We start from the raw sequence: 26,173 nt of genomic DNA on the forward strand, positions 1-26,173 counted from the left end.
AAATACCATACTGGTTCAACTTTTTTATGAAAAAATCAATGGGGATAAGGATCAGATGAAGAGACAATCACACATCTGGGTCTCACATTCAAGCAGATATATAATCTCAACCACTTTAATATATACTGAGCTCTTATTCTGGATTTTTAAAATATGGCTTTGTAGTCCATGATCTATTATATTTTTCTGTCTCCCTTGTTTTGATGTAAGCCATGAGAGTTTTTAGGGCTGAGGATGAAATATTTTGTTACTTTTTTTTTTTTTTTTTTTTTTTGGCTGCGCTGCACGGCTTGCAGAATCTTAGTTCTCTGACCAGGGAACCAACTGGTGCCCCCCTACAGTGGAAGCACAGACTCCTAACCACTGGACCACTAGGAAATTCCAGAAAATTGTGATTCTTTATGAAGACTTTTTCTCCCAAGAGATAGTTACCATTGTTCTCCTTGACTTTAAGTGTTGAAGAGGGAGTAATTCATTCATACAAAAATCAAGTGGGGTAGCCAATTACCTAGCTAGTACTAACAACCAAGAGTCTGGCATTTGCTTTACATGGAGATTTTTAAGGTTCTCCTTAAAAGTGTCTTTAGTGATTCTTCTTTCCTTCATGTATTTAAAAACATAGTTAAACCTGGTTTCATTTTAATTTTTATAGGGGTAGCATAATGGCAAGAAAAGAATCACTAGCCTATCCTCAGGGAATCTACTTTAGAAACTCTGTTCTTCATTTGCTGTGTGACATTGATGAAGTCACTCCTCTTCACTAGACCTCAAATTCTTCATCTATAAAATAAAAAGATAAAACAGCAGATCTCTGAGTTCCTATTCATCCTGAAGAACTCTATTTCTCTACGTCTTACCAGGGTAACCTTGAAGGAATCATTTAACATCTTCCAGACTGACTCTCTTCATACCTCCTCTGGAGTACACTCCCTCACCTCAATTAATAGAAAATCCATCCTTAGAGCCCATTCTTGACTCCTACATCTCAAACCCCACATTCAATCTGTCAGCAAATCCTGTGGGTGTCAACTTCAACATATACTCAGAATCCAATCACTTCTTACCATTGTTACAATCTGGTCTTCAAAACTCAGTGTGTACTTTATTCTTAGAGCACATCTTAATGTGGACTAGCCATCTCGATTTGAACTAGCCATACTTCAAGTGTTCAATAGTCACATGTGGTTAGTAGCTACTGTATCATGCAGCAGAAGTCTAGCATAAAAGTGTATTCTTCTGCCTAACCAATGTCCCCACAGACATTGTTCCAAACAGAGCTGCTTGCCTTAAACAAGTTTTCATGCTCTAGGGGGTTACAACCGTCACCACCAAGCCCCCACTTTTACAGCCACCACTACCGCCAGCTTCTTCTCACTTTGCACCTCTATTCGTGGGACTGATCCGCTAATATCCAACTCAATTCTTGCAAGAATGCTCATGACTAATAATACCTGATACATTCCTTTATTTATTCAACAACCTTTTATTGAGCTTCTGCTACCCGCTATAGTGGGTAACTTGTGGAGAGGAGAAAAACTACTGGTTTCATTATTCTTCCCAGACAACTGCTTCTATAAAGAGGATAGCTGGAAATAGACTGCTGTTACCCTAAGGGATAAATTTCACTCTAATGGTAAGATTCAAGTTGAGTTAGGGGTCAGGGAAAGAAAGAAAAATGATAATTTAAGGCCTAGGTGGATTTTTTTCTTGCTCCTTATAGCATAAATATTGTCTCTTTCTCTGCTTATGCATTACAGGAGTTAAGACAAATATTCCTTTTTTCCTCCATTCATTTGTTTATTAGTTTAGTGATCTATTGATCACAGTGGACCGAGCACTAACTTAGTGCTGTAGGAATGCAATTATATGTTCTCCATCCTCAACAAACAAAGAAGTTAGAATGCTTTCTCTTGATGACTTTTCAAGGTACTATCTAATCATCCTAAAGGGCAGGAGCAACAAGAATCTTTGGGTATGTTAGATGCATACTCACTTGTACCATGCATGCCTTATGTGGGCATTTTATTGCAACTTCTTTTCTAAACTCTTAAAGCAAATCAAGTTGTCAAAATCATAAAAGCCATTCTATCAAGTGTTGAAGAGTAAAAGTAATCTAGAAACATTTTTCCCTTCCATAGGATTTCGGAATCACTGAGTGGTAAAGATCATCTAGCCCCACCCTTTACTCCATAGAAAATACATGTGGGCTAAAAGGATAAGTAGCTTTTATAAGACCATATAATTAAAAGTGATGGTGCTAGGACTGGGATTTTTTTTAATGCTTGATTTTCATTGTTTTTAGTTCTTTGTACAAAGAAAAGCCTGGGAAGTTTGTCTTTGTTCTCCAATTCCTTCTCCTCTGAGAATTACACAGTATTAAGGGGATGCTGGATCCCTCTCCTAAGAGTGGTGGTTACATGTAAGCAACCAAGAAGCCCTCCAAAGATGTACTGAGATGCACCCTTCCCACAGGCATAAAAGAGCTTGAGAGGTCAAGAGAAAGGCTGTCAGGTTGAGCCACTGGAGGGCACCAAATTATCTCTTTTAACTGGAACTATCCACTTGTGGAGAGGAGAAAAACTACTGGTTTGTGTGGGTGTGAAGACAGAAGAATGGGAATTCCCACAATGCTGATTTTAATTCCACAAGCATAAAACTAAAAAATACTAAACACAGGCCAGGTATTCACAGGTAGGTATTATTTCCTGGGATCAGGGGTCCTCCTGGTTTATGCCAGACTTTCAGTGGTCCAAGACCCAAGGGACTGATACTCTGTATTTTCACAAAGTGATTCCTTGGAGAAGACCAAGAAAGGTCTGTGCAGAGATTTTACTGAACCGGAATGATTTTTCACCTTTATTTTAAACTGTTCAGCCAGAGGTACTTGCCAATAGCCTCAGCAAAATATAAGATGAATGTCCATCTGTTCAGAAACCTACAGAATCATCTGTTTTCATGGAGATAGGACTCGTCAGCATGTCATCCCATTTCTTATAATTCAGCCTCTTCGTCCTCCAACTGATTTAGGTAGTATTTCAGTTGGTGACCCTCAAAGCCCATTAATGAGTTTGATATTCGTTTTTCGCTCTGCTGGTTCATTTGTCTGAGAGGTGGCAAGAAGCAATGAAATCTTACCTGGCATCTCTGTTCTATAGCAAAGGGAGATAATTGAGACTCCAGAGCAATACCACAGGCTCACTTTGGAAAGCAAGGAAGCTTCAGTAATATGTACACAATTCAGAGAGTTACAAATCTTCAACGAAGTTACTAAAGGCCTTTGTTTCTGATGATCATCATGGAGAGAATAAAAAGAGCTCTGGTTTAGCCTACAGAATAAGAAGTGAACAAAGACCTGCCTGGGTACCTCAACTAGTGATTGAGAACGTGGTGTTCCATTTCTCAGTGTGAAGCAATTTGTAGAGCTCTGGAAGATGCTATGTAAAATAAATTTATCTAGTACCAGGGTATAATTTGTCCTTCCACACTAATGCTTTCCAAACAATACAGCTAAACTCAGAAACATCCCAGGAAATCTCAGGAATACAACTAATTGCTTTTGTATCACACCATTAAAAGCCAAGAACTGGACTACCCAAGCTCAGCCACTGTTCTACTATTAGACAAGTAATGGAGAAGGCACTGGTTCAGGTTAGAACTGCAATTCTAATGAATTCTACCTCTTAACTAAAGTAGATTATGTATAGTATTCTATAAGAAGATGCTTCCTATTTCACTCCTGGAGGTTAACCAAAAAAATAGTAACAATTAGAAACTTAATTTCTGTATCATTGGCAAAGCACTTTCCCCCTATATATCCTACTTAATCCTTTCAATAACCTATGAGGTTATTATTATTTCATATTAAAAATGTATACAAAAAGTAAAACAAAACTAAGGCAAAGAATGGTTGAACAATTTGTATTAGGCAATGCAGTAAGTGGTCAAGTCAGGGTTCAAATTCTCCTTTTTCAGGCAAATATATCCAGAGATTACTGGAATTGTAAATGAGTATTAGTCTTCTAGAATGTTCTCAGTTCAAAAGGGGTAATTTTGTTGTTTCCTGTACACATTTACTAAGTAAATGTAGTAATGTTTCTGCCTCCTAGTTTCCCATAGAAAGCTCTTTATGTATCTGTGATATGATTTGCTCTGTGAATATTTATTTTAGCCACTGAATTATAAGCTTCTTGCAGGTAGGGACCATGCCTCATTCATCTTTACAATCCTCTTTCCTCAGAGCCTAGCACAGTGTCTATCCATATAATAGATCTTCAAATATTTATTGAATTACATTGAATTAGTTGCTATAGTAAAGTTTGTAATGGTCTGAGGCATCTTGCCAAATGATGCCTGCTTGAATTTCTTCCAAGACCCAAAGTGAGATATTTAATTGTGTTATACTCTATTTGGAACAAAAAGAATTTCAAAACCAATATAAGAACTATAATTATGATGAACTATGGAGACCTTTAACAGTGGCCCCACCTTCTGCATTCTAGACTTAAGTAACTGAAAACATTTAAGAAGTGGAGAGCTGGAGACCGTTTTGTAGCAGCAAGCAAAATGCAGCAATATTCCTGGATATAGTCTTACAGTTTTGTCTAGTAACAGCCCATGGACCTATCCATCTACTCTCTGGCAAAACAGATTGCACTGACCTGAAGGATCAGTGTTTATCTGGAGACTGTTACAGAAGAAGGCTGTGTGTCCTCTGTAGGCTAGCAAGTAGAATTATTCTTCTCTTGGCTTCACAGACATTCCCGGACAAAGGTTGATGACAAAATTGAACATGTTCACAGAGAGCAGAGTGAGAATGTACGTGTACTTGTGGGGTATAGAAGGCAAGAGGGAAGACAAACCATCATATGAAAAAGAGATGAAAAATTGGGAATGACTACCCTGGAGACAAGAAAATTTAAAGTAGATATTTAAAGAATTTTTTTTACATGGAATATACACAATGTACAATCAACTACCATAACTATTACTGGTGATAGCTTGGACTGAAAAGTAGCAGTAGGTAGCACATCACATACAAAGATACACTTGTAATTTGTTCTTATTCTACCTAACACATTCTCTCTGATGAAATATGTACTTTCCCTTCAAGATTCATTTCAGGTAACATCTTCTCCATGAAAGATCCCTGATTCCCCAACAATATTATCTCCATGGTAGTTTACCTCATTCAGCATGTGCCACACTCTTTTATAGCTTTTTGTCTACTTGACTATCACCTTCACTAGATTGTGAGCTTGGAGTAGGATGCAATAAATATGGTTATTTTATCTTTGTATGCCTGGTGCTTAGTAGAGTGTTTAGCATGTACTAAATGCTCAGTGAGAATTAAAGGGAAAAAGAGAAGGAGAAAGAGAAAAAGAGAGGAAGGAAAGAAAATAGAAGAGGTTTATTAGGAAAGGAACTATAATGCAACACAGAATTGAGCTATAACAGTCATGTCCCTGAGCTGTTAGGGGTATAGAGTGAGAATATAATAGTGCTGCCTAAGGAATGGCATGGTACTGTCAAATGGCCAGCATCAGAAACAATAATTCCACTATAATTTTTAATTGCCCCCATTTTAATGCCGCTAAGCTCAGAGAAAATAGTATTCCTACCAAAAGACTCCAACTGCCCCCGGAGAACCTGGTCTCAGTGCACTCTGTTTAAAGAGGCAGAGAGCTGCAGCATCTGGCAGACTTAAATAAAAAAGTCTAGAAGCTTCAGAGATTAGTACCAAGAGAACTGAAATGAGAAACGGTGCCCCATGGCAGAAAGCACAAGGCTAAGATGGCTTAGAATGCCCACAAAAGGATGTAGAGCAGATAAGGACAGAAGAGAGACAATATTCTTGCTTACACTGGGTAAACAGTGTCACCAGTCTGTTAGTCAAGAAGAATTAGACACTGACATGAGAACGTTTAGAAACACCCTGTACGGCTCATTGTGTGTGTGTATGGAATAAACTGCATACAATTTCCTACCATAGGGATGGGTTCAGTCATTCTCAATAAAGCTTTTTCTTTATGAAATCTCAAGTTAACATGCCTATCTAAATATTATTATCTATAGATATAAATAGATATATACCTGGAAAGGATGAGCTCTACCTGAAGATTGAAATCAAGATTTGGATGTTCGCTATATGTAGCACAGGTAAGTAATTACCCTTTAAGAAATTTCTAATCAGGCTATCTTCTGTGTGGTTGTGTAATACATCCAAGAAGACCTTCAATAGTATTGTATTCCCAGTTGTGCTTTTGTATTACTATTGATGGCCCATGGTATTAACATTGATATTCAGATTCTACTCTGTCACATGACCAGGTCTTAGAGCAACATGAGGCTTGAGTCTCCCAGATCTAGGACTGGCTGGGCACAATTTTTAGCTGTGTCTGGGGACCAAGGCTTTAGATCCAAGTCCATTCTTGTGACCTCACTGTGACTCATTGCTCACCAGCATTTCCCACCGTGAGTTTGTGACATCCATGAGGATGAATGCAACAGGCTTTTCAAGGAAGACTTCTATATGTGGCGGGATGGAGTGTCACTCCCCACCCCCATCAGTTAAAAACAAGTCTGTATGAGAAAGTTTTGAAAATTATAAACAAAAGTTTTTTTTTTTCACTTGTTGAGTTCCAAAAGCACCCCAAACACAGATTTCTATAGCTTCACCATACTCTAAGGAAGGAGGAAATGAATATCATTGCCTAGGTTTTCTGCTTCATGAAATGGCAGCTCAGAGAGTAGAAGTGCATTGTGTAAGGTGCACAGTGGGTCAATTGCAGAAGGTATAGAAAGCTGATGTTTCTAATCTAACCTGCTAGGCAATTTAGTTCTTAAGCCATTGCAGCATTCTTCTACGTAAAATTGCACAGCTTTCAAAGATGCTGCCTAATAACTTTCTTAGATGTTTTTACATGAATTGGAGGAGTATATCTTTGAAATGACATCTGCAGTCATGGTTATATGGTTTCAAAAAGCACTATGCCCTGTACTGCAGTCGTAGTCATTAAATCATTTTTAAAATACCAGCTTACTTTGACGACAATCGTCATGTTAGAAGTTTTCGATGGAAACAGCCCATTCATTTCAGTGTGAAAAGCCTGGCATTCTAAAGCCAGAGAGCTGAAGGAGCTTTCGTGTTTTTAGCTAGGTCAGTTCTTTATAATTTTTAGGAAGCTGAGACAATTGTGAGACCACATTAAGAACTCAATGTTAAAAGCTTACTGAAGGAATATTAATAGTGATTTGAACGAGGTGGGAGGATGTGAATGTCCCAAAACCTGATTCAGCCCTTAGAGAACCCTGTGCAAGTGTCCAACTGCACTGGATCTAGAGTCAAGAGTCCACATGACTTGGTCAAAAGTGGCTGCACAGCTGCCAGTTATTTTTTATTTAAGTCTTGGAGCAAGATATTAGGAATAGAAATCAGTCCTGCTCTTTGATCACTGTCCAGAAAGCTGTATTAGTTTCCTAGGGCTGCAGTCACAAAGAAAACAAAAAAAGCTATGTGACTTTAAACAACAGAAATGTATTGTCCCACAGTTCTAAAGCCTGGAATTCCAAAATCAAAAAGGTCTGGAATTCTAGTGGATCCTTGGCATTCCTTGGCATTTCTTGGCTTGTAGATACATCACTCTAGTCACTCAGCCAACTTCTCCCTGTGTGTCTTCACATCATCTTCCCTCTGTGCATGTCCACATTTCCCCTTTTTATAAGGCCACCCTTTTTTATAATCCATATATTGGATTAGGGTCCATCCTAAGGACCTCATTTTAACTTGATTACCTCTGTAAAGAACTTACTTCCAAAAAAAAATCACATTTTGAGGTACTAGGGGTTAAGACTTCAACATTTCTTGTTTGAGGGACACAATTCAATCCACAATAGAAGCCTGGAAAGAAATCAAATCTCCAAAAATATGATGGCTCTGATTCACATTCATAAGCAAAGATAAATCTAAGCTTATGTTTTCTTAAATGGTCAATGATCTGAATTAGAATTCCAATGTAAATAACTAATTTTGGAAAATCAAGCCTATAAAGAAAGAATATTCTGTGTAATTCTAAACTCATCCCTCTTCTCTGTTCCCATAGTCACTCTCATGATATTTATCATTCTGTGGCTGTATCTTAACAAAAATATGACTGTTCCACAGGGATGTGGCGGCTTAAGGCAGAAGCTACTTTATTTTTCTTCGAATCTCCAGTGCCTAGTAGAGTGCTTGGAACATATTGATCACTTGAGAAATTTTTTGTCACATGAAGGAATGAATTGATAAAAAGTAGGGACAATATAGAGTACACGAAATAAAAACTTTGGAACTCAATACCCTTGGCTCCAGTCCATAGGCTGTTAATAATGAGTTATGTGACCTTGGGCAAGTCTTTTCACCTGTATCTGATTTCTTTATCTGTACAATGGCAGTGTTGAACTTAGTGACCTCTAAGGTCCCTGTGGGCTCCCACATAGAGGATTCTAAGGGACACCTGAAATAGATGGTGGTGAATAGCAGACCTGGCCACAGCATTTTTATGCACACTTGCAACTGACTAATGCAATCAGGGAAATTCAATGAAACACTAAGGACTCTCACTAGTTCCTTACAACCACCCTCCAGCCTCACCTACATGTCCCCTTTGACTCTCTTGACTGGGTTCAGATCACTCATCTCCTTAGAAAGATCTCTTTGTGCACATCCTTCCTTTGCTCTTTGCCCAGAAATCCCATGATATATTTCTGATGCCCTTTAAATTCTGCCAGAAGTGCATAGAACTCTCTGTAAGTTATGGGTCATGACCCTCATTGTTCCTTTCAAATAGAACAGAACATCCACTTGCATTTTTGTCGACATCCTGACTGTGCTCTCTCTCCCTTCCAAAATAGATCATGATTCAACAGTTTAGTATGTCAGTCAGTTCTGATGTTTTAGGCAAGCGTTATAAATATATCTGTGATGATAGAAGGATTTTCTAAAAAAAAAATCCATTTCTATGTTCAAGCTTAGTCCAACAGGCTCTGTATTAGCTTCTTACTATTTAGTATTTTCTCTCTCACTCTGATTCCCATTGTGTGTTGGAAAATAACCTGTTCTAGACTAGAGATGGAAGGTGGGAAAGAAAACAAGTATTTTTTTTCCAGAATTGCTTGTAACACGGGAATAGAAGTCAACACTAAACATTCTCCCAATGCCTGTTTCCCATTGGCAAAATGAGTTCAATGCTATTAGCCCACTACCTCAAAGTCTTGTTGGAAGGATTGATTAGGTAATTTCCAAACTCTTTGATCTTGTCCAATATACATCAAGCAGTCAACTAATGATTTAGAAGTCTATCTCCTAGTCTTTCACAGCCCTGGACTGGGGCATTTACAGCCAAAAATCTATATTCATTGCGGTGTCAATCATTTTCATCAAAACTAAACTAAGAGTAGCTTTAAAAGCCTAAGTTATAACAGTATCTCTACAGAAAGAGGATGTAATTAATTGGTCATGAAAAGAGATTCATCTCTGGACCCTGGAGCCCTGAGACTAAAAGACATTAAAGTATCCTTTCAAAATCAGGGAGTTTACTACAGCGATTCAAAAAAAATATGGAAGGTTTTAAAAACTGACTTAGAAAAAACAAAAACGTAGTGACATTCTGATTTGGGGCATCAGAAAAAGGGACATTGATATCCCTTTTCTCTTAGAGAATATCTTATGGCAGGTTTTAGCTTAAAATATTATTTTCAAGACTTACGAGTACTCCCTTTTCCTTTATGATTAGGAGGTCTGTATGTATAAGAAGTGAAGTGGCAATTCTGGGTTTATTTTCTGCAAAAAAGCCTCCAGTTGACTCCTTTAGGTTTATGCCACAAGGAACATCACGTTTTAGCTTTAAGCAACAGAGCAGTGGAGGAAATGAAGGAATAGGACTCAGTATCATTTGGCTAGGTCCAAGATATAACCAAGATGCTTTACCTCCTTAATTTTAGTTTATTTATGTATAAACGGAAACCATATTACCTGCTCTGCTACTTCAAGCTTTTCTAACGCAATTTTCATAGCCCCATGCTCTTCTTTTGTATTTTTGTTTATGTGTCCCTCTCCCATCTTTTGCACATGATTTTAAAAATCTGGATGCATGAGAGGGCTCCTTGTGTAGCCATGTTGGTTTCTGTAGCTACCTGAGGTCTTATTTGCAGAATTACATTTTAAAGCTTGCTGTCATTACTTCTTGAGCCATCTTTCTTTATAGAAGTTCTGCTCAAAGAAGCATATCTCATCTTCGCCTGAGTCTATATTAACTGGTTCATTGTAGGTCTTCTGTAACTCTGCTGAATGAATTGTGAATGAAAACTGACTTCCTAAAGTACTCAACTATCCCCAAAATTTCATTCCTTGGTTGTTAAAGCCCCTAGAAGTTTATTACATTCACTCTCTCCCAAGGTCCCTATCTCTTTTGCTTCACAAGAATGAAGTTCAGGGCAGAGGTTTTCTGGTTAGCTTATTCAATCTTAAAATCAATGAAATTGGAGGCAAGGGATTTGAAAGTTTATTAGATGATCTCTTTTTCCAAGAATTATATGCCCAGGTATTGAAATATATCCTTCATTACTCAACCCTTTAGATCAGTGCTTCCTATACTCATCTAATCATTAAAATTACCTAGAAAGATTGTTCAAAATAGAAAAGCAGGTTCTTTCCCAAACATACTAAATCTGAATCTCCAAAAAGTAAAACTTAGACATCTGCATTTTTTAAAAGTTTCCCCAAGTGTTTCTGGTACGTAGCCAGGTTTGGGAACCACTGTCTTCGAAAGTTGCTCTTTGAACTAAATGGAAAGCCCTTCTACATTTTTTTTTTTTTTTTTTTTTTTTTTGGCTGCACTGGATCTCTGTTGTGGTGCGTGGGCTTCTCATTGTGGTGGCTTCTCTTGTTGTGGTGCGTGGGCTTCAGTAGTTGTGGCATATGAGCTCAGTTGTTGTGGCTCGCAGGCTCAGTAGTTATGGCCCACGGGCCCGGTTGCTCCATGGCATGTGGGATCCTCCCGGACTAGGGCTCAAACCTGTGTCCCCAGCATTGGCAGGTGGATTCTTAACCACTGCGCCACCAGAGAAGCCCTACATTTTTTAATACGTAAAATTTTCTCTTGAGGTGGGCAAGGCAGATAGATTCTCCAAAATATTTGTCTTTGACTTAATCTATGCCTTTAAAAAAAAAAAAAAGTCAGATAATGGGGGTTGGATTAATTATCTAGGACTATTGTAACAAGTACCACAAACTGACAGGCTTAAAAACAGAAATGTATTCTCTCAGAGTCTTTTTTCGTCTTTATTGGGGTAAAATTGCTTTCCAATGTTGTGCTAGTTTCTGCTGTACAATGAAGTAAATCAGCAATATGTATACCTATACCCCCCACTTGGACCTCCCTCCCACCCCCCCATCCCACCCCTCTAGGTCAACACAGAACACCGAGCTGAGCTCCCTGTGCTACACAACAGCTTCCCACTAGCCATCTATTTTACACATGGTAGTGTATTTATGTCAAACTTACTCTCCCAATTCATCCCACCCTCTCCTTTCCCCCCTGTGTCCACACATCCGTTCTCTACATCTACGTCTCTATTCCTGCCCTACAAATAGGTTCATCTGTACCATTTTTCTAGATTCCACATATAAATCAAGGTGTCAGCAGGGCCATATTCCCTCTGAAGTTTCTAGGGAGGGATCTGTTCCAGACCTCAATCATCGCTTCTGGTAGTTCCTTGGCTTTTGGCCGCATAACTCCAATTTTTGCGGGCATTCTACCTGTGCATGTATGTCTGTCTAGATAGTAAAAGATACAAAAGGTGAGAGTGGAGGGAGCTGCTTCGTATGCTTGTATGTACCTTGCTATCTTTTTAGCTGCCAGAGTAAAAATAGGCAATAGATTCCTGGCCATACAGTAGAGAGAGGACAAGATGCTACTCTCAGGAAATCAAAGGTCATGGGGAGAAGAAAATTTCTGTAGACAAGACATAACAGGAGGAACATCAAAAGACATGCTGACTGATGCATGAGAAATTTACAATATAATTGACAGGAAATTATAGCTTGAGTTAAAGTGACAAGTCATTAAATGAATATCAGAGAAAAATAAACCGAAAATGATATTCCTCGGAGACAGATAACCCAGTAGACACTATCAAGAAACTGCTAACAAATGTGCACATGGGAGAGAAAAAGAGCTTCAAAGCAACATTTGTGGTGACACACAGTGACAAATGGAGAAGGACTACTTTAACTAGAGAAAGAGATGGCAACGCATTCCAGGGTGTTAGCACAGGGGAGCACAATAAAACCTGCCTAGAAAACAATGCAAAAGCACAAGGACCAACACATGAGGGTTCAACCTGCAGAAACACTGGAATATTCAATCAACTGGGTTTGATCTAATCACCTTGAAAAAATTAACTAAGTATTCTAACTTAAATTACTGACCTTACACAATTTAAACACCACCAAAGACCTGCTAATCAACTAGACCCTATGTTTTTTTCTTGTAGCAAATGAACTGAAAAAGTAGTATGAACAGTTAATCCTATATAATAGATGAAAATCAGAGCAAAATCGATGTCTGAGAATTAAAACTATGCATTAAACTGTATTGTCCTGAACTATTGGTTTATCTTATCCTTTTTGGGATGCATACAAAAACAATTTACTAATCCAGAACTCAAATTCTGGTGATGTTACCTTTGTGAAACACAGCTGAGAACTAAAAAGTAAACACAGAAGTCCTTTGAAGAGTCAAAAGAAGTATTCCAAATCTATTTCATTAAGGCTTATGTAGTTTCCTCTTAGGGAGATGCTCTGTCCCTCCTTCTGACACTGTCTGGGCAGGCTCTGCATATAGCCCCAGTATACATGATTATCTGGTTTCCCAACTAGTGTTAGCTGAAGAGCAAGTGATTGAAAGGATACAGTATATCAGTTCATGGTGACACATTGATAGCTGCAGCAAGTGATAGCTGACAGCAAATGAGAAATCATAGAAATGATAAAAATGAAACTCAAGAAGAAAAAGCACAACAATGATCTGAAGTTGTTTAACAAAGGGAAACAGTTCTATCTATCTCAATTATTCCAACAGCATCACTGAATTATAGCATGGTATCATGACAAATGATTATAGTGATGACCCTAAGCCATCAAGAAAAAAATAAATTTGGTTCAAGATGCATCATTTAAGGTGGCAGAAAAAAGTGCAATAAAATTTTCGATCATCCAAGTGATTACTTTTTTAAAGTTTTAGTGCTTACAGTAATGAATTCTTACTATTCAAAAAATTCAACTCTTAAAAATAACTCATTCTTTGCAGTATTCATGAAATATCATTATATTTCTGTGGTTCTGACCTGTCTCCTAACTTTTAGATCCAGATTTTAAAAAGTTTGGGAACATCGCATCTCTGTTTAAGTATCCCAATGGTTTTTCTTATTACATGTCTGAACTCATATTATGTCAACTAACCTCAAAACTTATCCTTGCATCAGTTGCGTGCCACTAGCCATGCAGGAATATGAGTCAGAAATTTCGAGACCCTCTCCCTGATTATATCAATACCATCTGCCTCTCACTTACATGCAGTCAACCCAATTTTTCCAGCTTGACCTAAAATCTATTTTGTATCTATGCTTCTATTTACACCTTATTACTTTTGCCTGAGCTTGCACCATTTCCAGCACCTCTCATAGTCATCCTATGTTACAGTCACACCAGATCATTTTCCATTTGCCATTCTATCTTATTCTCTCATGTCTTTCCTCCTGCCTGGTCAGAATGAGTCAAGTGTCCTCTTGTTTAGGTAACTCGTTTTACATGCGTGTGTTTGTCAGCTTTTTTTCTTTTTCTTTTTCTTTTTTTTTTTTGGCAAGACAAAAAAAATAGATATTTGAGACTAGGCATCATTTCTTAGGCACTTAGTGACTATCTCTTGAAATATTTACTGAGTAGCTAATACAAGCCAGGCAGTCTGCTAGCACTGGAGTTAGTTTCTTCCACTCAAGAGCACTGTGAATAGGCAAGTTCCCTGAGTCTCAGTTTCATCACCTGCTAAATGAGGGAAGTAATCATCTCATAGCATTTTCTGAAGAATTAATTGAGATAATGGAAGTAAAGTGAAGTATCTGACATACATGGTAAGAGGTCACTACACATTTATATTTTAAAGTCCCATTAGAAAGAGTAAAGGATACCCATGTATATGATAGGCCCCTAGATTTCTGAAATGTACAATATATAGAATTAAATCACATTTATAAAATGCCCAATTATTGTAGTGCTCCCATATCTATTATCTTTTTTTTAATGAACACAGTGTGTGAGCAATTAGTCAAGTTTAAAATACCTCACTTTATACATATCTTTATAGAATACAGTCTTTTCATTGGATCGTCTCATTTGTTCCTCATACAGCCTTCTGACAGGCATCCTTATTATCTTTGCTGTGATAAAGAAGTTGAGTCTTGCTGAGGTTCTAGAATTTGCCCAAGTTTACATTAGGAAGATGGACAGATACAAAAGCAGACATAGTTTTTGGACTTAGTCTAGTATCTTTCCACTGATGCTTCTCCCCTGCCCAACTGCTCATCCATCAAAACATACTTTTGTCAAACATGAAAATCTTCATGCAGAGGAATGTGAATGTTTAGTGAAGAGAAACTGCTTTTACCTTTCTTGAACTATGGACAAGTTGGTCATTCCATCTACAACAGGAAACTGTATCAATGGTGGTGCTGGTAAAAATCAGATGGTCCATTCAAAGGGTTAATTGGGGAAGGTTCAATGAAGTCATTATTTACTGAGAGGAAAAGAAAGTCAAGGTTACTAGCAAGAGATGATGGAGCACCCAGGGACTAGCAATAGTAGGAAGCTGTTATCAACCGAGACCTGAAGGGGCGGAGGGAAAAATGTTACTGGTACTCAAAAAAAGTTGTAGCAAGAGAAAAGGAACCTCCACATAGGATATGTAACCATAGAAAAAGGAACACAGTAACTGTAAAAAACATGGCCCAGCAGGGGAAAGTAGAGACAGAAATATTGGTAGCTCTCCCCCAGCTCTTCCTCCATTTTCTCACCAGTAACTTCCATTAGCAGAAGCCAATTAGAAGTAGAGAAAAGTGGAGCCCAATTTACGCCATTCTTGAGGTCAGATTTTTGGGACAGAGTACAGGGATGAGAAGAGCAAAAAAAAAAGAATCTGGAGGGAAAAAGGAGAATGATCAGCACAGAAACTCGTCTACATGATGAAGAAAGGAAGCATGTCATTCTCCTATTAATTCTTAGGATTCTTGTGGTAATAGGATAGGTGTTATGTAATTCAGTGGCCTTTGATTAAAATTAACTATGTCAAGTGACTCTTGGCTTAACAAGGCCACATTTAAAACCATGGACCTCAGAACCTGCCCAAGCAGTTTCCTCCACTCAACAGCGCCGTGAATAGGCAAGTTACTTAATTTCTCTGAGCCTCAGTTTCATCATTTGTTAAATGAGGGAAATAATAGTATTCATCTCATAGCAATCTCTGAAGAATTAAATGAGACAATGGAGGTAAAGTGAAGCATCTGACACACGTTGTAAGAGTTCAGTAGACATTTATGACTTTAAAGTCATGTTAGAAAGAGTAAAGGATACCCAAGAAGCACCATTCCCCAAAGAAAATCTGTATTAGGTAGAGAAGGCATGTGGAAAACCCACAGAATTAAAGTTATGATGACCTTATTTTTATAAATACTTTATTCACCCATTCAGGAGCTTTTAACCATTTCTGTGCCATGCCTTTGTCAAGCTGATGAAATCTGTGGAAAATAACTTTCTCAGAATAAACTTTTTAAATGCATAAATAAAATTTATAGGATTATAAGTGAAAATAATTAGGGAAATATTTGCATATTTTATATTAACCAATCATAGAAATAATTAGAGAAAAAATTTATGATATAGTAATGTGTGTTCTTTTTTAGTAATACATTATGAAATAAAATCTCATGGTAAATCAAATAACCAACATAATTTTAAAATACAGTTGATCTTTGAACAGTGCAGGTTTTAACTGTTCAGGTTCACTTATACACAGATATTTTTCAATAGTGAATACTACAGTACCACACCATCCACGGCTGGTTGAATCCTTGGATATAGAGGAACCATAGATGCAGAGGAGTGACTATAAATTATACTCAGATTAACGCCCTGTGTTGTTCAAAGGTCAACTATGGTAACGAAGGTAACATTTCTGGATCTCAACAATAACTGTAATGTGACAATAAAATATTTGTGATTTCTAATGATGACAAAAATCACAGACACTGCTAATATTGCTGGAATTAGCTGCTTTACATTTGCAACTTGGAGAATTAATGATTAGCTAGTAAGAGATTTTTAGGGCAAAGATAGATTTATTTTTCCTACCCAAGTTCACAGATCACATTGGTTTCCAACCACAGTGTTCAGGGTCCATGGAACTCCTGACCTAGAGAGTAACACAATGGCTGGTAAGTAGTATACATTCAATAAATAGTCACTAAACTGAAATAAACATGACAAAAGAACCATACCTAAAGACACAAAGTATTGGATAGAATTTCTTGCAGATAGTGAATGACTCTGAGTAAGCCAATAAGATTGGAGTCATTAAGGTAAGATTTCATTAGATCCTACCTGTAATCCCACCTGTAGGTCCCACTAAGCATAGACATAAAATGTGTCATATGTGGAAAAGAACCAGGTCTTTAAATTATCCTGTAATCAAAAGGCTTTATAGAAAGACATGAAGAAAAACTGTGGAGTATGTTAAGGAATAGACATTTTAAAATTCATGATAAAGGAAAAAGTAAACCAAGAATAATAACACTTTCATACATAAAACTTCTTTTCTGAGGAGGAAAAAATTCTCCTAAGTCAGTAAGTGACCCCAATCAACATGGCAACCAGTCTATGAGAACATACTCATTCTCTCCGAGAAGCAAAGCAGCAGGACTTGAAAAATAACAAGACACTCCTTCTATCTATTGAATCACTGTAAAAGAAAATGCTAAGAAGAGTGTGATGAAATGGGAATTTTTCATACTTTACTTATAAAAAGGTACCTTGGAGCAACCATCTGGAGAATGGTTCAATAACAAGCATCAAAACCTTACAAGCTATTTAAGAGCTTTATGTACATTATTTCATGTAATATTTAAAACAACACAGTGAAGCAGATATGAGTATCCCCATTTTATAAATGTAAACACAAAGGATCTGTGAGTTAAGTAATTTGTCCAAGCCACAGAGCTAGAGAGAAGCAGAAACAGAATTCCAGTCCAAGTCTCTCTAGCACCAAGCCCATGCTTTGTCTACCACATCACACCACCTCACTTTTGGTACAGTAATTAGATCTTTGCTAATTTGACCTAATACAATAACTTAAATACAAAAAAAATTACATGCACCAAGACAGTTACTGGAACATTATGAGTAATATTAAAGACAAGCTCAACAATAGAGGAAATGTTAAGGGAATTATCATGAATTACATTTCTAATTAGTCTGCAGCTATTTGAAATTCTATTGTAAAGTGCTGATAATCCCATGGAGAAATATCTATGGTATTTAAGGAGGAAATGAGAGTAGAAAATAGTATGATCAAAACCAAGAAAAGTTTAAAAAATAATTATACATAGAAAAAAATCTTAAAATGTTAAACGTAACACCCGTTTACCCTAAATGGTAAGATTTGAGTAATTTTTTTCTCTCTTCTTTCTACCTTACTGGATTTCTATATTTTTTATAAAGGACATTCACAACTTTTGTGATGGAGGAAATATAAATTTAATTTTGAAAGCTAAAAGTAGAATCATATTGCAATATATAAATGTATCAAACCAAAACCGTGTACACTTCAAACTTACACAATATTATATGCCAATCATATCTCAATACAAAAATAATTTTTAAAAAGCCAAAAGTAGGAGTTAAATTAGTTAACTAATATATTTAAATTGTTTAAGAGCTTAAATATCACTATACTAAGTCATAATATTGTCCCATCGATCCTAGCACCCCGTTTCTTTTTTTTGAATTTTATTTTATTTATTTTTTTTATACAGCAGGTTCTTATTAGTTATCTATTTTATACATATTAGTGTATATATGTCAATCCCAATCTCCCAATTCATCCCACCACCACCACCCACCTCCCCACTTTCCCCCCTTGGTGTCCATATGTTTGTTCTCTACATCTGTCTCTATTTCTGCCTTGCAAACCAGTTCTAACAGTGACTTTTTAATGTGTTGTAGGAAGCATAGTCACCTATTTTGATATGGCCCTCAAGAGACCAGGAGTAATGGCCACCATGGCAGCAAAATAGGGTTGAAAATTCTCAATTTCTCCCTGGACTCTGCAACTTATTAATTAGTTTTGTGATTTGGGGCAAAGTCCTGGAACTCTCTGATCCTTATCTTCAAAAGATTGCTATCATCAAATTATTATTAAGATGGTTACAAAGAGTATATTGGATATTGTATGTACTGTTCTACATGACATCAAGCCACAGGTGACAGAGTGGAAGTCATCATCTCATACAGATATTTACCTCACTGCATTTAATTGCACTATATCCACCTCTTTCTAAAAATAATAATAATAGCCAGCTGTCAGAAGAGATAAATATAATACAATTATATAAGAATAAAGTTTAGGATGGAAAGATGGTCAAAGGAGAAAAGCCAACCATTCTAATCAGAAGATCAGTACAATTTCTGTGACTAAGCATAAAGTCTGGCTCTAAGTTTTCCAGCAGCCAAAGCAAAGCTAGTTACACAACTTTAATCATCAGACAGAAGGAAACAGTCTAGTTCCTCAAGAGATATTAAGGTTTTACCAGAAACAAACTTGGAAGTGTTTTTTCCTATGTGGAGTATTATGCAGAAGAATTAAATGATATAATGGGTAAAACTCACAAATAATTTTTCACATCAAATGGAGAAGTAGATTCCACATGACTAGTTTTTATAGTGACTTCTGTGAAAAGCCAAGAATATAACATAAATCCATAACTCAGTGAAGGCAATTCCATAAGGACTCAAGTGGTATCAGCCAACACTATGGATGTTCAGTTCTCTTTTCTCCCTTTCTTTCATTTTACCCTCCTTCCCTCCCTTTTCTCTTTAAACTCATTTGGAGACAGCCACTAAAAGTAGCTAACAATGTGAACTCTTGGGTCAGATTACTTGGTTTAAATTCTTATCCTCATGTATACTAGTGATTGATCCTGTGCAAATTATTTAATCAATCTGTATTCTCTTCTGTAAAATGGAGTTAATCACGATACCTTCCTGCATGGGATTTGTATGAAGATTAAATTAGAGAATGCATGCAAAGTAGTTAAAATAGTGCCTAACACAGAGGAGGTAGGCCATAAAGGTTAGCTTTAATAATAATAATAAGCAGATGAAGAAGAAGAATATGAATATGAATAATTATTTGAAGAATATAATAGTTATTTAATTCATTTATGAATCATCTTTGAATGCCTATTATGTATCAGTTAATATGCTAGATATTGACTGCTCAAAAATAAGTTTTTCCCTGACCTCAAGAAACTCATATATAATGTTAGAGATAGACATCTATAGAATAATTCTAAAACAAGTTAATATTGTAGTCGATTATAAAAGAAGCACCAAACCTAGTTTGGTAGAGAGAAGAGAGGGAATCAAGGAAAGCTTCCTGGAGGAGGTTATGTCTGAGGCAAAGCTAGTAAGAGTAAACACTTGCATAATGCTTTACCCTATACCACTCACTGTTCCACATACTTGCATATTTTAACTCATTTAATACTCTCAACAATCCTGTAGTGTGCTTTTATCACTGTTTACAAACAGGGAAGCTGAGACATGGGGAAATTAAATAACTTGCCCAAAGGCACACAACTAGAAAGTGACAGAACTGAGTGTTTTCTTAATCACTCTAATTGCATCTTTGGTATCTTAAACCCAAAAGGACTTGTGACAGTTACCCATGCAGAATGAGGCATACCCTGCAGACAGAAAGGGACAGCATGGTATGGGAAAAGAAGATGATTATTTCTCAGCAGTAGATAATGTCAGGGATGTAGCAACAGGAGGTAATGAAAGTGGAGGTGCAGGGAATGGGAATTTGTGAAGATTCTTGCATGCCACACTAAAAAACTTGCACTTTATCCTGCCGGACCTGAAAATGATGATATGTGAATTTGAAACATGCCACTTGAGCAAGAATTTTGCTCCATGTGACATTGAACAAGTTACTAAATATCTTTAAGTTTCAATTTTATTAGGGGGAAATGGAACAAATAAGTTACATTACAAGGCAAGCAATGGTGTATGTATATATGTAAAGTGCATGGTAACTTGTAGACATTCAACAAATGACCTTATTCTTGCAAAACACATAGTGAGCAGCCTGAATGGAGAAACAGAGGACACATATGTGCCCAAGGTTCCACTGATGCCAAATGAAGTACAGAGGACCTACATCCTATATAGAGTTGGGGCCTATCCTGAACAGGTGCTGTGGTCTGAATGTTTGTGTCCCCATCATATATTGAAATCCTAACCACCAAAGTTGATGGTATTTGTAGGTGGAGACTTTAAGAGGCCAGTTAGGTCTTAAGGGTGGGGCCCTCATGAATGGGATTAGTGCTCCTTCTGTCGTGTGAGGCTACAGGAAGTGTGCAATTCAGCAGAGAACCCTAACCCAACCATTCTGGCCACCCTGATTTTAAACTTCCAGCTTCCAGAACTGTGAGAAACAAATTTCTGTTTTTATAAGCTACTCATTCTGTGATATTTTGTTATAGCAGCCGAAATGGACTAAGACAGCAGGTAAAAATCTCATGAAGCTAAAAAGTACCCTTGAAATTCCTTTAGGAAGTTGTTGACATATCATCTCTCAGCAAGTGCAACATTCAAGCATTGCAATATATTAGTGTTGCTTCTATTGATGAAGGGGTTTTTTTCATCTCTGTCTTGTCTGTGTGCCATCTCTCTTTCTTTGTGTCTATCCTTGCTGAATGAGAATAGCTGACTTCACATAAATTAAATGAACATATAATTCAAGTTCTTCTTAGAAAGGCCAAAAGAGGGAAATATGATTTGCCCATTAAGTGTAAAAACATCCCTGAAGTAGATAATCTATCATTAATTGAGTCAAAATAAAGCCTTCATACACATACTTTATATTTTTAAGTGAATTATTCCAAAAATTACTTTATTTTCAGTCTTATAAATTCTGAGACTCATCCGTTATACAGAGAGAAAAACAGACTGAGAAAAGGAATGGAAGAAAGCAGAGTTAATAGTTTCAGAATTAAAACCAGTCATCTTGCTAAGAAACTAAGGGCTTTATGGCTCCCCTGCCCTCAACAGTGCTTCTTCACACTGTCTCACTGGAAAGAAACCTTGGTACAGAAACACGGGGCATCTCGCCAAAAACCTCCAGGGAGTATTGACAGGTATGAGTCACAGAGTCTCCAGAGCTAATAAAGCAGGGAAGAAAAAAGAGAAAGAAACATGGATATACAGGGACTCAATAGACTAAGATTTACCCCAGAACAAAAGCCTTCATTGGGAAGAAATAAAAGGACTAAATTCAAGAGCCAAAATCACCAAACAGCTAGGAACCACCACTACACTCTTTCTTATAATGAAACTGGACTGAAGAAAACAATGGAGATCAGATACTGAGAAGAGAGGTGAAGAGCTACCACTTTTAAAAGCTTAGTTCAGGAAGAAACAGTTTAGAAGTGCTCCTTATATAATATTTACAGTGGGCATGATTGCTGAAAAGTAGAGAGTTTGGGATATGCTTAAAGGTACACCGGGATTACTAAGCATAGAAAGTCATCCCTAGAAAAAGAAAAATAGTAATTATACATATTGATCAACCACCTTTTGCTGTGATACTGTCCTTAGAGTGAGCTCAGTGTCACCCTCTGCTGGCCCAGTTGTCATGCTGCTGGCAAGTAGCAGAAATGGATTTAAAACCAAGTATAAATCCTACAAATATTTCTTCTGTATAATACCGAAAAAGAAGCAAATGATGTCAGAGGAAATAAGTTTATGTAAGAATCTTGGGGGGGAAATGTGTCCAGAAAGGAAGAAATATGAAATAAATAAAACCTCTTACATGAAAACAGAGCAAGATTAGAATACCACAGAGGGAAAAAGACATCTATCCCATGGGGAAATTTTTCCTTTCCTGATTATTTAAAATTCAAGCAGTGTTTTTCAGGCTCAAAAATTTTATCCTGCATCCTGGTACCTTAAGACTAATCCATTTCTATTAGTCAGCTTTAATGATCAATGTAACATGCCAGAACTTACAGAAAGATTTAGCTGTCAACTCACTTCACATGTTGGTGGCTGTGGGTCAGCGACTGTGTCTCTATGGCATGTGTCTTCTGATTCCATTCTCCAGGTGAACAAGCAGCCTCTTGCTAGGATATATATTCCTTGTGGTGAAGGGAAAAGAGCAAGAGAGTTGGAGGAAACTCGAGATACCTCTAAAAGCCTCTGCTGGCAAGTGGCCTAAATCAAGCTGGCTCGTGTTGCTTGACAAACACACATGCAGCTCAATATCAAAAAAACAAACAATCCAATCCAAAAATGGGTGGAAGATCTAAACAGACATTTCTCCAAAGCAGACATACAGATGGCTAAAAAGCACATGAAAAGATGCTCAACATCATTCACTATTAGAGAAATGCAAATCAAAACTGCAATGAGGTATCACTTCACAATGGTCAGAATGACCATCATCAAAAAATGCACAAACAGTAAATGCTGGAGAGGGTGTGGAGAAAAGGGAACCCTCCTACACTATTGGTGGGAATGTAAATAGGTACCGCCACTATGGAGAACAGTATGGAGGTTCCTTAAGAAACTAAAAATAGAGCTACTATACGAGCCAGCAATCCCACTCCTGGGCATATATCCAGAGAAAACCATAATTCAAAAACATACATGCACCCCAGTGTTCACCGCAGCACTATTTACAATAGCCAGGACATGGAAACAACCTAAATGTCCATCAACAGAGGAATGGATAAAGAAGATATGGTACATATATGCAATGGAATATTACTCAGCCATAAAAAGGGATGAAATAATGCAGCAACATGGATGCACCTAGAGATTGACATACTGAGTGAAGTAAGTCAGACAGAGAAAGACAAACATCATATGTCATAGCTTATTGAAAACAAACTTATGGTTACCAGGGGGTAAGGGATGGGGAGTGATAAATTGGGAGATTGGGGTTGACATATACACACTACTATATATAAAATAGGTAACTAATAAGAACCTACTGTATAGCACAGGGAACTCGTCTCAGTACTCTGTAATGGCCTATATGGGAAAAGAATCTAAGAAAGAGTGGATATATTCATATGCATAACTGATTCACTTTGCTGTACATCTGAAACTAACACAACATTTTAAATCAACTATATGCCAATAAAAATTTTTTTAAAAACCCACACCATATGGCCACTCCCAACATCTGTGGGGAAATCTGTGCACTTTCCCAAATAAAGGGCCATGGCTGAGGATGAGGATGTATAATCATCTTACAGGGAAAGGAGGAACAAATTGTCAGGAGTAACAGTACAATCTATTTCAGTCTACTTATACAAGGAATATAGGCTTCCTTCCGGAGAAAAAAATTCACTTAACCTCTATTCATGGAATACACTCTTAAGGTCTCATGCAGTCACAGCACTGGATTCTTGGTCTGTAAAATGCATAAATGTGGCTTCACTTAATTCACAGTCCTGTGAACTGAAAACAAATAAACAAACAAACAAAAAACAGGCCGTTCACCATCTATCTGATGCTTATTTGCCAAAAAGGGACAACAAATGCAAAGATCCCTCTCCTTCAGAAAGGAGAAAACGTTGAAGAACACAGCAGTGCTGGTCCAAAGCAGTTCTGAAGTCTGGGAGAGTCTTCCTGTTTCATTATCTACCTCGGCCATATATGAATAAGAATTTGCATTTAACCCTCTCTTAGCCCAGTAGGGAAGCGTGTACTGAAAGGCAATTTTATATTTTGAACAGTAATAATCTGTTCAAAGCCTGCATTCAGGCTGTCTGCAGCTTTGATAATTCAATTTTCTGAAATACCTTGCTAGTGTCTGTTTTGTTTACTTGTTTGTTTGACTCTAATCATCTTCATACACCAATAGCCACACTCTCAATTCTGTTCCAGATTTTTCTCTCTCCTAAGAGAGCTAATCAAATGTCCATGGCACCACACTCTTAGTCCCCTTTTCCTTGAGTCATTTTGTGCCTGGAAAGGACTGACTTACTTAACCCTTAATTCATTCAAAACTTTTAATAGAATTATGACAGCCATATTAAGGAACTCAACATTGTTGTACCAAATGTTAAAGCTGCTTTATCTCATTTGTAGGCATCAATTTAAAGTAAATCTAGCACGTTATCATGGCACATGGGAGTTGTGCAATTTGACATATTGACTGTAGCTTGGTGAAATATAGCAGTATTTAGAAAATTCTGCAAAGAAAAATGCAATGGTGATATATCTATATATCATATAGATGTACATATATCATATATATCTAATTTATATTTATATTATATATACATTAGAATGTGATATGCTGCAATCCATGATGAAAGCACAGTGCTGGGATTTTTTAAAAACGGTGCTTATAAAATTGCGTGAGTAGTATGGCTGAGTAATTTTCTTAAAAGCAGAAGTCCTGGGGGTTGAGTGCTCTCCCTAATAATTTACCAATCCATCATTGAGCATAAGAATATATGTGTTTATTCACAAGCGTGTTTTGTAAATTATCTTTATAGGCAAGAATACATAAGATGTAGAACTTCCCTTTCATTGAAGGGTGAAAAATTTAAAGAAGTAAGATTTGGGAAATAAATGAAATCAAGGAATCCAGTCAACAGAAACCTAGAGAGCTTTTATGGATTAATATTAGTTTCAGAAAAGTATCCGTGTACAAATTTATAGAATCTCTCATAGAATTTTCACATGGTTAAAACTCCCTGATGCTTGTTCACAGACATACTCCTTAGGTACCCTGAGCCCCAGGTTAAGAGTCATTGAATTGGAGTGCCTGTAGTCCATATAGTCTATGAATATATAAACTTTTTTTGGCAATAATTTTTATTGTCTAGCTCCTCTTCCTATGCTAACTTGGGTAATGTCAGGACTCACTCCTGAGATCCCTTATCTTTCCATGCTACTGCCTCTCTAAGGGGCTGCACCAATAATATGATTCTAAATTCCTCTAAATGTTGCTGTTTCCAAATATATATCTTTAGCCTAGACATTTCTTCTAACATGTAGACTTGGAAAGCAATCTCACAAGCGCCTCAAACTTTGCATGCCTCCCACAGACATGTACCTCTCTTCAACTGAAACTAACTTCTATTCATCCAAATGATCACATCATAAATCTAGGCATTGTCCTTGGTACCTTCTTCTCTTTCAACAATCCTGTACCAACATGGGCAGGTTTTATTGATTCTACCTTCTAATTATAAACTCAAGTCTGCCTACTATCTCCACCTCTAAGTTCACCTTGTTGGTCCAAACCACCATCATCTCTTTCTCAGAGCGCAGGGATTGCCTCCTAAGTGATACCCTTTTCTTCTCTAGCCTCCCTCTGTTCCATTGTCCACAAAGCTGCCAGAAGGATCTTTATAAAATCCACAGTAGGCCACAGTATTCCTTTGCATGTGCATAAAACCATTCAATATTTGCTCAGAAACCTTGGAATCAATCCCAAAACTTGGGTATGACACACACGTCCTGGACTTCTTCATGCCTCTCCATCCCCTACTCATACCACCCTCCCCTTCAGAGTTCTCCGGACACACTGGCTTGCTTTCCTTCAATTCCTTGAACATGCCATGTTCTTTCCAACCACAGGACATTTTCACAGGCTTTTCCCTATGCTGGAAGTGTTCTAGTCTCTACCATGCAATGAGTGAACTCCTAGTTATCCTTCAGGCCTGAGCGTAAATGGCACTTCATCAGAGAAGTCTTCTTTGATTCCTCAGTGAAAATGAAGGCCTCTTGTAATAATCGTTCAAAGTTCCAATTCGTTTCCTACAGCACATTCCTTACAATTAG

At 37.2% G+C, this 26,173-nt stretch overlaps 1 long non-coding RNA gene across 13 annotated transcripts in view; it reads right to left on the minus strand.

Annotated features, from left to right (window-relative positions):
* LOC309660941 overlaps nucleotides 1-26,173 on the minus strand; it is a 244,056-nt gene that overhangs the window by 94,354 nt on the left and 123,529 nt on the right. For 8 of the 13 annotated variants that reach the window (XR_014263727.1, XR_014263728.1, XR_014263730.1 and 5 more), the window contains exons 4-6: nucleotides 16,439-16,499; nucleotides 14,700-14,828; nucleotides 4,655-4,824 (exon numbers count right to left, since the gene is read on the minus strand). This is a non-coding gene — a long non-coding RNA (uncharacterized lncRNA). Of the gene's footprint in view, nucleotides 1-4,654; nucleotides 4,825-14,699; nucleotides 14,829-15,770; nucleotides 16,500-22,399; nucleotides 22,504-26,173 lie in introns of all 13 variants that reach the window. The other 5 variants (XR_014263729.1, XR_014263734.1, XR_014263738.1 and 2 more) reach the window with 3 other exon arrangements.

Source organism: Balaenoptera physalus, assembly GCF_965194825.1.
Source record: "Balaenoptera physalus genome assembly, chromosome: 5".
Classification (NCBI taxonomy): domain Eukaryota; kingdom Metazoa; phylum Chordata; class Mammalia; order Artiodactyla; family Balaenopteridae; genus Balaenoptera; species Balaenoptera physalus.